Source organism: Adiantum capillus-veneris, chromosome 4 (genome assembly GCF_014529385.1).
Source record: "Adiantum capillus-veneris isolate H3 chromosome 4, ASM1452938v2, whole genome shotgun sequence".
NCBI classification, from domain to species: Eukaryota; Viridiplantae; Streptophyta; class Polypodiopsida; order Polypodiales; family Pteridaceae; genus Adiantum; species Adiantum capillus-veneris.
The window spans coordinates 99,301,785-99,317,553 of record NC_140934.1 but is presented as its reverse complement, the minus strand read 5'-3'; the positions used below and the strand labels follow the sequence as shown (position 1 = coordinate 99,317,553).

Here is a 15,769-nt window from a genome sequence, read left to right as displayed (position 1 = left end):
TTCCAGTGTCGCTGCCGAGGCTTGGAGGAAAAGGAACTGAGTATGGAAACAGCGTAGCAAATGTCTGGGCGTGAATAGGTAAGCCACACTAAACAGCCTACGACATTGCGGTACCGTGTCTGGTCAACCCGAGCTGAGGGATCATGGATAGAAAGGTTCTCCCCGGGCTCAAGTGGAGTGCCTATAGGTCTGCACTGTCCCATTCTGTGTCAGTCAAGTATATCCGTAGCATACTTCCGCTGAGAGAAGAAGATGCCGTGAGGTGTCTGGTAAATCTCAAAACCCAGGAAGAAGTGTAGCAAGCCCCGATCCGTCATCTCAAATGTCTTTTCCAAAGACTGCATGATGGAGCGGATCCTGACTGTCCAAGAACCTGAAAAGATCAAGTCATCAACATATACAATAACAATAGCAATCAAACTGCCCTCTGATGCTACATAGCAGTTCGCGTCACCATGTGTACGCTTCAGCCCGAGACTAATGAAAAACTCATCAATCCTCTGATACTAGGCCCTGGAAGCCTGCTTTAGGCCGTATAGCGCTTTGTACAGTCGACAGACGTAGTCTTCGAAGCCAGGTTTCGCAAAACCCGGCGGCTGCTCAACATAAATCTCCCCTGTAAGAGTATCGTTGAGGAAGGCACTCTTGACGTCCATCTGATAGATAGGCCAGCCGTAGTGGGCTGCTAATGAGATTAACATCCGTATAGTAGTCATCTGAGCGGTCGGAGCGAAAGTCTCGTCGAAGTAAACGCCAGGGCGCTGTGCATAGCCCTTGGCCACAAGTCTCGCCTTGTGCTTCTCGATGGAACCGTCAGCTTTGAACTTTGTCTTGAAGATCCAGCACGTCCCAACAATCTTCCGCTTCTTAGGTCGAGGAACAAGCTTCCAAGCACCATTCCGCTCAATAGCGTCGAGTTCCATAAGCATCGCACGCTTCCAAGAGTTAGACTCAAGGGCCTCTTTCACTGAAGAGGGTGCTGGGGCCGCAGAAGAAATCCGCGTCATGAGAGCGAAGTTCACGAACTCGTTGCCCTCGTATACCTGCCTTCGCTGCTGAAGGCGTGCTGCGCGTCTAGGCTGCCCAGGCTCCTGCGGCTGTGGTAACTCTGTCAATCCAGAAGAAGAAACTGTCGAATAAAGCCAACCGGGTACAAGTCGCTCCCGAGGTGCTGCCGTTGCGTCCTCTGGAGGGTCCTCAGCATCATTTGCACACTGGAAAGAGTCGGTGTCAGAATCAGCATGATCCAAGGTAGGTAATGGCTGCTGTGGTAGAGGTCTAGGTAAAGGTCTAGGTGGTGGTGGAGGTGGAGGTGGAGGCCTGACTAGTGCGGCAAGGAAAGAGGTGTCGATGTAGACACCCCCTCTGAAGAGCCGATGAACTGCTCATCAAAGACAACATCACGACTCACTGTAGTGGCCCTGGTGACCGGATCATGAAGGCGAAATCCACTGGACTCCTGACTGTATCCAACGAAGATCATCTTCTTGGACTTAGGATCTAGCTTCGTCCACTTCTCCTTTGGCACATGCACGAAGGCCGGACACCCAAACATGCGTAGGTGTGCCATAGAGGGCTTGCGCCCATAGTAAGCCTGATAAGGGGTCATAGATGCTACTGCTCGATGTAGGCGACCTGTTCTGAAGGTAGACCGCCGTGGAACAAGCTTCCGCCCAGAAAACCCGAGCCAGAGAAGCATGCTCGAGCATCGTCCGAGCCATCTCAACAATAGTCCAATTCTTCCGCTCGACCACTCCATTCTAAGATGGAGTGTAAGGAGTAGTCAGTTGGCGCTGTATGCCCTCCGACTTTTGCAGAACTGCGCGAACTCCTTGGAAGTGAACTCACCTCCGTTGTCTGCGCGAAGAGAGACAATCTTTAAGTCCTCCTTCTCCACCATAGTCTTCCAATCCTTGAAGTGTACCTCGTAAAATCATCCACTAGCACCAACATGTAGAGGGCTCCGTTGAAGGAAGGAGTGGCTTGAGGGCCACAAATGTCGGTGTGGATCAAGGCTAGTGGTCTCGAAGCTCTGGTTTCAGCCTGCTTTGGAAAGGCGTCACGATGTTGCTTGCCCATCTGGCAAGCTGTGCAAACACCCGTAGGAGAGTGAATGCTAGGAAGCCCATCAACCAAGGACTCCCTGGATGCCTGCTGCATGTAGGAGTTCAAGTGGCCATATTTGGCATGCCACAATGAAGAAGATACCGAGCCATGTGATAGTAGTGCTGTGAGCTTGAAGAGGGCGCCGTCTCGCTCACCATGGGCTAGCACTATGCCAGTAGCAGAGTCGGAGATAACAACCTTACCTCCTCCAAATAGTACTTGTGCCCCCTGTGAATCAAGTGAAGCCACTGAAAGGAGGTTGAAGGCTAAGTCAGGTACATACAAAGCCTCCAAAGCCTGTATCGTGGGTCAGTCGAAGATCTGAAAATGGGTATGTGGCCTGTACTAGAGACCGGTACCGTGTGGCAATCACCAATAGTGATAGTCTGATCTGACGTAGCTGTAAGGGAACTAAACCAATCCCTCATAGTAGTCATGTGGGTGGTAGCGCCGCTGTCCACAATCCATGCTCCAGACTGAGTAGAAGTCAATGCCGCACCAGTAGCAACAACAAGAAAAATCCCCTCAGATGGCTTGGCAGTCGTCACCGCTATGGAAGCTATGTTCTCCTTAGCTTTGTCAGCCTCGTCCCGCTTCTTCTTCAGCCACTCTGCTTGCTTGTGACCTTTTTTCTTGCAATAATGGCACTCGATGTCTTTGTTGTTGTTGTTGTTCTTCTTCTTCTTGTCGTCCGACGTAGAAGGTTCACCTGAATCTGATGTCTGGGCCTTCTTTCCCTTGTCCTTGCCCTTAGCCAACAATGCACCATCCGCGCCAATAGCTCCTCCGGCCCGAAACTCAGAGTGGCTCTCAATCTGCATGAGCTCGGGAAGAACCTCTTCCCAGGTAGGCGGGGCTGCGGGGCGTGAGCGTATGATCCCCTGGTAGTAGGAATCAAATCGATGAGGGAGTTTGAAGAGCAAGTGCTTGGCCACCTGTTGTGTGGTCATGCTGCCTCCAGAGGCTACCAGGTCGTCCCAGATCTCCCGCATCTTGCGAGTCAACCCCAGAAGTGAGTTGAACTGGCTGAACTGCAGGAGGTAAAGCTCCCGCTCTAGCCGAAGACACCTGGCGACAGATTTGTCCTCAAACAATTCCGTAATGCGTTGCCAAAGCTTGTATGCGTGCTCCTCCGCTCCAACTTCCTGTAGAACCGTGTCAGAGAGGTTCATAAGGAGAAAAGTGTACACCCGACGGTCAGTGTCAACCCATGAATCAATATCTGCCTGTAAAACAGATCCTGGAGTAAGAACCGGCTTCGTAGCCAATGTGCTGTCCTGAAGCCAATCCTAGAATCCATTGTAGGTGATCAGGGTCTTCACCTTCGTCTTCCAAACACTGTAGTTGGAATTATCCAGCTTGGAGGTCTTTGCAAAGACCGTAAAACCATGTGCTGCAGGGGCAGCCATGTCTCGTCAATCTCCGTGCGGAAGTGTATGCCCAGAAAGTAGAAAGATCAAATCGATGTGAGGGTACCGTGATCAACCGTGCTAGAGGATAAATGCAAGGCAAGCTGTCTACCCAAGAGCAACTGCTAAGGTGCTGAAAATCACTGCTGAACAGTAAAAAACAGCAAGCTTGTACGTCTCCTAATAAGATGGAAACGCTGCAAAAGCGGATGTTGAGTAACTCTGTTTATCTCAGCCTATGAAGGTGCTGAAATGAGAGAAAAACAGCAAGGAAACTGGTCCAGAAACTGCACTGGAAGAGGGGTAAAAACACCCGAAGTAGAGGGTACCGGGGAACCAACAAGATTGCTGAACCTCACCTCGTGTGTGCGAAAAAACGCAGCAAACCTGTAAAAAATAGCAAGCTGAAAATCGCTGAAACAGGGAGGTAAATGCCCGGCTAGAATAGGGCAATGAGGGTAAGTGGTAGGGTTAGAGAGGGAACTCTGCTGCAAGGTCAATAGACGATTGGGCCTCTCCACTGTGTAACAAGTAAACACAAGCACCGTTAGCAAAGTAGGGAATAGGGGAAAAAACGCTGAATGGTAATCCCCCCTTCTTGAAAGAAAGTAATTGTCTGCGCTTAAAACATATCTGAAAACAAACTCAAGATAGCTCAAAAATTTTCGAGGGTCATTCCGAGGGAGATTCCAAGGCACAATCAGTTTTCTCATTCCAAATCGAAGCTCTTGATTTCCTGGGTCGTTGGCTTCCTAGAACAATCTCAACCAATAAGGAGTCTCATTCCAGATTGGAACTCTTGATATCCTGGGTCGTTGGCTTTCTAGAAGTATCTCATCCAATAAGGAGTCTCATTCCAGATTGGAACTCTTGATATCTTGGGTCGTTGGCTTCCTAGAAGTATCTCATCCAATAAGGAATATTGAGTGGTTGGCACATCACAATGCAACACAATGCTCACATATGCATGTTACAAGACAGAATGAACCAAATAACCTACAAAGGTCCGGGCCATGAGCTTAGAGTACTGGTACAACCAAACGCTTCCCAGAACGCAACATGCATCGCTTGAAACACTCCCTAGACATCCATCTGCGTCGTTCGGAGGTTTCCCAACATGCAATGGAACGCTCCCCAGACATCCCGTCTCGAGGTTTTCAAGCATACAACAAAAGACATCCCGTCTATGTCGTTCCGAGGTTTTCAAGCATACAACAAAACACTCCCCAGACATCCCGTCTGCATCGTTCAGAGGTTCAGACAATAACAAAATAGCATTTCTTACTACTCAACCCGAGAGTAAATCACCAAGCATTGAAACCAGAGTCAAACGATTCAAATTGGCAACAAGATAGGTTTAGAACATATACCATCCATACAAATTCTAAACAGGATCACCCACCAAACAAGTTCTCAAACAAAATTCAAACTTAAAAAGCAATCTCGACATCAGTCGAGCTTGAAAAGACGACTACCTTTCCATCTTGAAACCTGCACCAAGATTAGGGTTAGATTTCTTCCATAGACCGCAACATGGTCCATAAACTCTTGAATAGTTGAAACAAGCCTCGACAGATAGTCTTCTTGTAACGGTGATGGTAGCCCCAAGCTATACCAATCACACTGGAACTCCAAGGTTATTGGTTCGAGAAAGAGATGTCGAGAAATTTCAAGTTGTAATCTGCTAGGGTTTTTGTGGCGAGCCTTTTAGGATACCCCACTCTGCCCCAGTAGGTGCAATCCGAATGAAAATATCTCAAGGCATGTAACTTCGAACAAAATTTTCTTGAAAGCTTGCCAAGCCCTTGGAGTGAGCAGCTTGGTAGCTATGGACATCCACCACTGCATGGCATTGCCTTTGCGAAAAACGGTCGCTCGAAAAAATCCTTGATCCTTCTCTACAAGTAATCTTTATGGCTTGAGGCCCTGTAACACAGCACGATAAAGACGGGAGCGCGGCCAATGCACAATGAAGTAAGGGTGGGAGTGGCTAATAAGTTCGGGGTCGGGACACGAAGTTTCTTTATATAAAATTCACGCCATCTGGTATGCGTTCAAGAAAGCACACACCACTGTAGCACGAGACGGGCACCATGTGCCAACGGAAAGGAACAGACTGAACAGACTTTTAGCACTTGAACTGAAAGAGATGCACGACACGAGACGGGGAGTGGCGGAGTTCCACCCCAAGAGAGCACTGGCCCCAAACCTTGGTGCCCCTTTCGGTATTTCTTTATATTGCTTGAACTCAGTACATCGCCGGTACTCCATCCTCTGCACCTCACGTGGAGCATGCCAGAGAATGAGCCCTTGGCTCATATTTTAAGGCCCTTGGCCTATGAAAAGCAGTTTACATGAAAAGCTATAAACTCAAAAGCATCTGGTCCAAAAGCAAATGCCCAAAAGCTGCCAGTGCAAAAGCAAAAATTCGTACAACTCTATCACGTCAGTAGTTAGAGTAAAACGCGAAAATGCATGCATGTCTGCCACGTCATCATGTCAGTATAAAACCCGAAAATCTGTATAGCTCTGTCAGTTGCAAAATCCGGGACTTCGTACTGCTACCACGTCATCACAGCTACGCAATTGAGTGTGTGTGTGTGTGTGTGGGCTTGCTTTACTCTAAGTCTTGCGAGTTTTACCAAGTTGCCTTTCAAGTTTTACCAACTTGCAAGACTTTGCAAGTTGGTAAAACTTCTTATGCTGCTTCTTCTTCTTCACTTAGGGTTTAGGCCCCTTGGCCGGGGATCTGCAGGTTGGCTCTATTCTTCAGTGGCTTGACACGTTAGTAGTTTGTGACGATATGAGCGAGAAAGGACTTGATGTTCTTTCCTCTCAAGTCCTTTCTTGCTCATGTTCATACGAAGGGCGTAAAGCTTGATTTTTGTAACGAATGCCAATATGGAAAGCAAGTGAGAAATTCTTATTACTCTGGTGTCTCTCGCAAATCTGATCATCTTGATCTTGTACATTCTGATGTGTAGCATGCCTGTAACGAGTATGGATGGTGCTACATATTTTGTTTCCTTTGTTGATGATTTCTCTATGAAATTATGGTTTATTTGCTCAAGAATAAAAGTGACACGTTTGCTTCTTTGAAAACTTTTCATTCATTTGTGACTACCCAAACAGGTAGAAAGTTGAAATGCTTGCGTACAGACAATGGGAGTGAGTTCACATCTGCTAGACTTGTTAAGTTTTGTCGAGAAAATGGTATCAAGAGGGAGCTAACAACCCCTTATAATCTCTCGTCTAATGGTGTGGTTGAGAGATGTAACAGGACGGTGTGTGAGAGGGTTCGATGCATGTTGTCTACCGCTAATCTCCCTCAAGGTTTTTGGGAGAGGCACTTAAAACTGCAGTTCATATTTGCAATCGTTCACCTCACACTGCATTTAAAGTTGGCATCCTTTGAAGAGGTTTGGTCTGGCAACCGCTTCATATGACCACTTACGCATTTTTGGTTGTGAAGCATTTGTGCATGTAAGCCCTGAGTTGAGGAACAAGCTTAATGATAAGTCAATGAAAGTAATCTTCATGGGATATGGAGATGAAGGAGAAATGGGCTATAGAGTATAGCTACCTCAACTTCAAAGGGTTATACGCAGCCAAGATGTATTTAATGAGGTGAAGCTGCTTAAAAACAATGTTGCCTTTGATGTTGACTCTAAAAAGGTCAAATTTTAGCATGTACAATCACCTATTAGTTCTGAAATTGAGCCTCAAAATGCACCACAATGGCCTGAAATTCTTGATGAGCCAGATGATGTTGACAACCGTTGCATGCACCCGAAGGCGATTTGCAACCAAGAGAACAGGCTAAGCAAGAAGAAATCAAGGCACTGCATGCCGATGATACTTGGGATTTGGTTAAGTTACCCAAGGGTAGGAAAGCCATTCCTAACAAGTGGGTGTACAAGATCAAAACTGTCAATGGCAAACCCAAGTACGAAGCTAGGCTTGTTGCCAAAGGATATGTGCAGAAGGCAAGCATTGATTTTCAAGAGGTGTTTTCTCCTGTTGTGAAAATGATTGCCCTTCACGTTCTTTTTGCTCTCTTTGCTATCTTGGATTTAGAGACGGATAAGATGGATGTAAAGATAGCATTCTTGCATGGTGATCTTGAAGAAGAGGTGTACATGATGCAACTAGAAGGTTTTGTCATACCTGGCATGGAAGACCTTGTGTGCATGCCACCCTGTCAATTTCTCGGTGGGACTTCTCAGTTTTTTCATGCAGAAACCCGTCAGGTCACATTTGGAGCATCTCTTCGGACTCTGCGGTATTTAAATGCGACCAACTCATAAGGCATTCACTATGTGGCTGGAGGTACAGTTTCCCAAATCATTCTACGAGGATGGAGTGATTCAAATTGGGGTAGAGATCCAGATAGACGACAGTCGACTACACGTTACACCTTTTGTTTTGGCTCAGGAGCAATTTCATGAAGCAACAAGAAACAACCTACAGTTGCCTTATCTTCCACAGAGGCATAATACAAGGCTGTTTACAGTGCTACATGCGAGTCAATGTGGATACAAAGGCTACTTTTGGAGATGGGATTTCCCCAATAGACAACAATCATCTACTTTGACAACCAAAGTTGTATAGCCATTGCGAGGAATCCGGTTTTCCATGCCCGAACCAAGCATATAGAGATAAGGTACCATCTTGTTCGTGAGAAGACCAGGATGGCTATATCCGACTAGAGTACATCCCGACTTCGGATAACCCTGTTGACATCTTCACCAAACCTCTTCCACATGCGACATTGTCCTCTCATGCCAACTCTCTTGGACTTATTTCCTGTCTAGGAGCTCAAAGGGGGTGTTAAGAGTTCAGATTCCTGTCCGGTGGTGGCTCTAGTATCTCTTGGAGCAGATTAGGGAGTGAGGTCTGTTTTGTAGCTAGAAGATGCACCTGTTGTCAGCGATGCACTCCACGGTGTTGCTCACCCAGTAGGCTGGCATGGGGCGAGAGCCCCGTTCCTAGGGTTTCCTGGGGTCAGAGTCTCGAGTGTTTTGCAATTCTGCTACTAAATGTGTGTGGCAACTTCAAATGTGAATTCTTTGTTGAGGAAGTAAAATATCTTGGTCATATTATTTCTAAAGACAAAATTAGGATGGATTCCGAAAAAGGTTCAAGCTATTTTTCAATGGCTCTCTCTCTCTCTCTCTCTCTCTCAAGATCGTAGGGTTTTGCAATAGGTAGAGCAATTCTGGGAATTGCCTATATATGCAACAAACCCCCCCCCCCTTCTCTTGCACTTTTTGCATGTTGTGTAGTGCAGAGATCCAACGTTTGGGCTCTCTCTCTCTCTCTCTCTCTCTCTCTCTCTCTCTCTCTCTCTCTCTCTCTCTCTCTCTCTCTCAATGGCATTTTTGCCTTGCTAGCGCACCCTACTCCGGGCGTGTGCACACCCTTTTCGGTGCGTCATTGCTTGTAGATTGTTCCCGTGCCCATACAGTGGGCCGTTCCCGCTAGGAGCTTGAGTACGAGAAGATCCATCGCGATAGATCCAAGATTTATTGGCTGCCCAATCTGGAGAGGAGGTTTGTTACCCCGATTCACCCTTTCTCGCTGCACCTTCGACATATACCCCTCCCCATATGTTTTATGATGTGATGAGGATGTAGGTTAGACTTACATACCATACCTACCCACTCCAAGTACCCTCATTTATTTTAAATATAACGTTGCCCACACACTGTATTAGAGTCTCTATCTTTGTGGATTTCCGCAAAGCATTTGACATGGTACCGAGAGCTCAATTGAGGCGCAGACTACAGAAGATGGGGGTGCCCATAAAGTTGATTTGGGGGGTTACGGCTTTGTACAGATCAGTGATGGGACATGTACGCACTCCGGAAGGGGTATCTGATTTAGTTGACTCTACTATTGGGGTGAAACAGGGCTGCCCCTTGTCTCCTACTCTATTTGGTATGTACGTCGATCAGGTGTCTGATTGCATTGACAGAGAGGATGACAGAGGTGCCCAGCCGGGCAGGGACATGGATCCCATTGTTGTTATATGCTGATGATATTGTCTTGATATCTGACTCACCAGAGGGTATGCAACGACATTTGGATGCACTACATAGTTTTGCAAAGGATAGTGGATTGTGTGTAAACCATGGTAAAACCAAGGTTATGGTGTTTAACACCACACCACAATGGATCGGGAGATCAGCAAGTACTTTCACAGATTGTCAGGAGGCTGTGGAGTATACAAATGCATACACTTACCTGGGGGTAGTCTTTACTGGGCCGAGATTTTTCTTTAGGAAGAGCAACAGAGACTAGATTGACTAGAGCTTATGCGGCTTTGGGAGGATTGGAGAGGATGTGTTCGAAGGTTCAATTCCAAGCACCTAGGACAAAGTTATGGCTCTTTGATACTTTGGTTGCCTCTACTATGCTATACGGGGTGCACGTTTGGGGACCTTCTGTAGGCTAGGATGGTTGGAGACGTATGGAGAGGCCCTTGGTATCTAGATCTTTCGGCTGATTAGAGCCAAGGCCTCCGTATTGCATGATATCATTCGAGCAGAGTTAGCTGCCCCCCCTATGGAGATTGAGGCGCTTACCAGATCAGTCTCCTTTGTACACAGGATACTTACTAGAGATAGATATGCCAGGTTGGCCCTAGAGTCCTCCAGACAGTTAATTCTACAGGGGGGATACATCATGCTGATATGCATAGATGACATCATGGTTTCAGACACATGGCTGCCTCTTTTTCAGTACTCTCTACAGGCACCCTTGATGTCTCTGACACGGGTGGAAATTACTAGACTCATTCGTCACGATCTCATCCAACTGGACACGAGGAGAACATGGATAGAGCCGGTACAGGAGTTGGGCACGGAGATTGCTTTCTATAGGAGCATCTTCTCCACCTCACAAGGGATGGGTTCGTGATTCGACCTAGCTATATGGACAAACATCTTTCTCATGGTTTGCGTCGTGCCATTTGCTAGATGCGCACATCCTCACATCAGCTCGAAATTGAGACTGGCAGATTCAGATGGATACCAGCACATAGCAAGATATTCCGCTTATGTCATCTAGCGCCAGAGACAGAGTTACATTACATATATCATTGCATAGTGTACTATGAGATACGAGGCCGTTTTCATTGTCTATTCAGAGAGGGTTTTGGGCCTCTGTCTAGGGTCATGAGGTTATTAGGATGTCTTGGATTGTATCTACTTCAGTTACACAGGCACACTTTATTAAGGAGAGCTGGAGAGAGACAGTCCCAGAGATAGATTACAGATTTCTTTACACTAGATATTGGACACCCAGAGGAGCAACCACCATTGCAGACCTCTGCCCGCACTCATACTACCACTACTTGCACTCTCATAGACCAAGCATTGGAGCTAGGGAGATCTAGATGACCGCGATTGAGGAGAGGAGCTACACAGTATCGACAGAGACGACAACAAATGATTCAAGCCATCCTTTCTCGACGTCCAAAGTCGACGTCCAGAGTGTAGATGAGGATGGGTCTCTACCATATCTTCCCCCCCCTTCTCTCATTGTACTACACATTGTACTGGGCACCTTTGTATTAGCTGGCACATCTATACAGTCCCAGCTTGTGTAGTTGTATTTTTTGTTTCAATTCTTTTTGATTCCGGACATGGTATCAGCTTGGTCTCATAGGTCATTTTGGCCTTTTGAAGATGTTGATATATCATTTCATTTCATCTCTCTCTCTCTCTCTCTCTCTCTCTCTCTCTCTCTCTCTCTCTCTCTCTCTCTCTCTCTCTCTCTCCACACCAGCTGCGGATCGAGACTGGGAGATACAGCAGAGTACCAGCACAAGCTAGGACATGCCCCCTGTGTGACATCGAGCTTGACACAGAGTTGTACTACACATGCCACTGCTGTCACCAACGTGTGACTACTATTTATCCTTTTTGTTGATTTCTTTCTTATTATTTATTTACTTTCACTTTTTGGAAACACCCCTTCGGAAATCTAACTACCCTACATTGCATAGCTAGTGTGGAACTGTCCAGAGGGAGTCCAGGTCTGAGGGCAAGAGAGCACTAAGATTGGACAAGGACTATGGTTAGCCAAAGTGGGGTCATTGACTAGCCAAAGTGGAATCCTTTGCTACAGAGGCTACATTTCAGTTCTGGGTGTGGCTGCAGTGTACAAAGGGGGTCAGATGACCTAGAAAGATACAATGGCAGCATCTCCTATAATTTAGGGAACTGCTATTTTGGGACCTGAAAATGTGTTTGCGTCATTACCTCCGGAATGACAAGGGGAACATTTTCTTACTCTGCCGTGAAGTCAACTGGGCAACCGGTTGGGAGATTTTTAGGCGGCAACCCCGAAACGGAAAATAGGCTGTAAATGTGCCAAGTGGCACATTCTGGTGCACTTTCCTCATGCAGAAGAAGGTGGCGCTGAATTTGAAGCTGGGACAGGCTCATTTTCAGATTTTGTCACAGGTTAAGAGCTATGGAGTGCTTGCTTTCCCTCCTATGTAGAGTGCGGTGCAAGGAGTGATGCCCTGCACGCTACGCACTGCCCTCTCTCTCCTCTATGGCAGTATGTTATGCCCCTCTAGTGGGCTTTTCATTTGACCAATGTACAGTTGTGTGGGTTCATGCGCGATTGCTGAGGCAAGAGCCTCTTGCACAGGTACTAGATTAGCTGGCGGCTAATCCCCCGCAGGTAGTACAGGTGAATTCGGAGAGGTTTCACGCTAGAAACCTCTTCTGATTCAAAGGGCAAGTAGCCCTAGAGGTGCGGGAGCTCGAGGACTTGCTACGGATGCGACCAGCACGCGAAACGGAGCCCGAAACAGTAAATTACAGCCTGCTGTGTATTTTTGCAAGTTTAAGGTTTTGGCCCTAAACGGACCCTGATACCCCCAGGAGGTTTGGGGACGCGAGGGGACCGTTGTACAGGTGATCTGGCGCATTTTCGGGGCTTAAAATAGAGAATTCAGCGTGCTGCAGATTCTCGCCAGGTGTTGCAAAGTGCCCGTATGCGTCGGAAAAGTCATTCAATGCGTGGGAATACTGACTGTGAAGGGTCCTAGTACAGTTATGCTGCCGAAATCGGGCCGGAACAATTGAAATTCAGCCAAGCTTGTGACTGGCAGCTTGTAGGGAACAACAGCGTTTATTCCCTCTTTTAAACAAAAAAGAAATACCGAAAGGGGCGCCTAAGTTAGGGGCCAATCTAGTGTCGGTCTTCTCATACAGGTGCATTCTGGCAACCTGTATCCCTTTCCCCTGTTGTGTCTTGAAAGTACAGGTAGAATAGACATCTAATAATGGGTGAAAGCGAAATCAAGGTTTGAAGTAAAGTCTACCGTCCTTTTTGGATTGAACAGGCCGGTTTCATGGTTCCATTGCCACGCGACCATGAAACCAGCCTGTTCAATCCAAAAAGGGCGGTAGACTTTACTTCAAACCTTGATTTAGCTTTCACCCATTATTAGTCGTCTATTCTACCTGTACTTTCAAGACACAACAAAGGGGATAGGGATACAGGTTGCTAGATTGCACCTGTATGAGTAGACCGACACCAGATTGGCCCCTAACTTAGGCGCCCCTTTCGGTATTTCTTTATTGTTAAAAAAGAGGGAATAAACGTTGTGGTTCCCTACAAGCTGCCCCGCACAAACTTGGCTAAATTTCAATTGTTCCGGCTCGATTTCGGCAACATAACTGTACTAGGACCCTTCACAGTCAGTATTCCCACGCATTGAATGACTTTCCCGACGCATACGGGCACTTTGCAACACCTGGCGAGAATCTGCAGCACGCTGAATTCTCTGTTTTCAGCCCCGAAAATGCGCCAGATCACCTGTACAACGGTCCCCTCGCATCCCCAAACCTCCTGGGGGTATTAGGGTCCGTTTAGGGCCAAAACCCTAAACCTGCAAAAATACACAGCAAGCTGTAATTTACTGTTTCGGGCTCCGTTTCGCGTGCTGGTCGCATCCGTAGCAAGTCCTCGAGCTCCCGCACCTGTAGGGCTACTTGCCCTTTGAATCGGACGAGATTTCTAGCGTGAAACCTCTCCGAATTCACATGTACTACCTGCGCGGGATTAGCCGCCAGCTAATCTAGTACCTGTGCAAGAGGCTCTTGCCTCGGCAATCGCGCATGAACCCACACAACTGTACATTGGTCAAATGAAAAGCCCACTAGAGGGGCATAACATACTGCCATAGAGGAGAGAGAGGGCAGTGCGTAGCGTGTAGGGCATCACTCCTGGCACCGCACTGTACATAGGAGGGAAAGTAAGCACTCCATAGCTCTTAACCTGTGACAAAATCTGAAAATGAGCCTTCTTCCTCCTAAATTCAGCGCCACCTTCTTCTGCATGAGGAAAGTGCACCAGAATGTGCCACTTGGCACATTTACAGCCTATTTCCCGTTTCGGGGTTGCCGCCTAAAAATCTCCCAACCGGTTGCCCAATTGACTTCCCGGCAGAGTAAGAAAATGTTCCCCTTGTCATTCCGGAGGTAATGACGCAAACACATTTTCAGGTCCCAAAATAGCAGTTCCCTAAATTTTAGGAGATGCTGCCATTGTATCTTTCTAGGTCATCTGACCCCCTTTGTACATTGCAGCCACACCCAGAACTGAAATGTAGGCTCTGTAGCAAAGGATTCCACTTTGGCTAGTCAATGACCCCACTTTGGCTAACCATAGTCTTTGTCCAACCTTAGTGCTCTCTCTTGCCCTCAGGCCTGGACTCTCTCTGGACAGTTCCACACTAGCTATGCAATGCGGGGCAGTTAGATTTCCCGAGGGGAGTTTCCAAAAAGTGAAAGTAAATAGATAATAAGAAAGAAATCAACAAAAAGAATAGATAGTAGTCACACGCTAGTGACCTCGCCAGGTGTTGCAAAGTGCCCGTATGCGTCGGGAAAGTCATTCAATGCGTGGGAATACTGACTGTGAAGGGTCCTAGTACAGTTATGCTGCCGAAATCGGGCCGGAACAGTTGAAATTCAGCCAAGCTTGTGCGGGACAGCTTGTAGGGAACCACAACGTTTATTCCCTCTTTTAAACAAAAAAGAAATACCGAAAGGGGCGCCTAAGTTAGGGGCCAATCTCGTGTCGGTCTTCTCATACAGGTGCATTCTAGCAGCCTGTATCCCTTTCCCCTGTTGTGTCTTGAAAGTACAGGTAGAATAGACGACTAATAATGGGTGAAAGCGAAATCAAGGTTTGAAGTAAAGATTACCGCCCTTTTTGGATTGAGCAGGCCAGTTTCAACTGCCCCGTCTACTACGAGATACGAGGCTGCTTCCATTGCTTGTTCAGAGAGGGCTTTGGACCATTCTCTAGAGTCATGCGGTACGAGGATCAGAGATGCCTGGGTTTGTTTTTGCTCGAGCTACGCAGACACAGAGAGAGCCTCATGAGAAGAGAGACTAGCCAGTCTCAGAGACAGATCACAGACTTCTTTAGAGCTGCCACTGGACACCTGGAGGAGTTACTACCATAGCAGAGCTCGTCGCCTTACACCAGAGGAAAATTGATCGACCGAGCGACGAGCTGGGAGATCCAAACACCCACGACTGCGGAGGACTACACAACATCGACGGAGGTTGCATCAGAGGTTTCAGATCACTCTGGCTCGACATGCACGACGCCCGGTCAGAGTACTCACCATGGAGGAGATTGATGAGATCCGAACCAACGATCGATGCTGGATCTCCTGTGATCTAGCTATCCCAGCTAGCTGTTTAGCTGCTTAGTTCACACCTAGCAGTTGAAGATTCCATAGTATTTTATTTTGTCATTTTGTCATTCTGTCATCTTGTTATGTTACTTTGACTTTGTATTAGATCCACCACATTATAACTTTCTGGTCTCATAGGTCACTTTGGCCTTTTGAAGACGTTAATATAACATTTCATTTCATTTTATCTCTCTCTCTCTCAAAACTCGCGTCACCTCCGCCCCTGCGCGCTGCCCACTGCAGCCCCACCCCTGCACGCAGCAACCCCCCTTCTCCTTGCTGTTGCACCCCTTCGCGAGGCTGCCCCCTGCATAAAAGCTGGACAGCAGCAGCTGGTGGTCAGTAACGCACGCGACAACAATGCCGACGGAGACATCATACGCGTAGACGTCGGCAAGAGAGCACGAGCGGCATCAGCATACGCGTAGGCGGCAACAACATTAACACAGGTAACAAAGGTCGCTACATTTGTGGCTCGGGTTCGATGGATCCGCCTACAGAAGGGGAAGGGCCGGGTGTA

The 15,769-nt window shown here is 47.4% G+C and overlaps 1 protein-coding gene across 2 annotated transcripts in view; it reads right to left on the bottom strand.

Moving 5' to 3' along the window:
- LOC147459680 (Metallopeptidase M24 family protein) overlaps positions 1-15,769 on the bottom strand; it is a 134,606-nt gene that overhangs the window by 25,900 nt on the left and 92,937 nt on the right. The gene's annotated exons all lie outside the window — the stretch shown is intronic.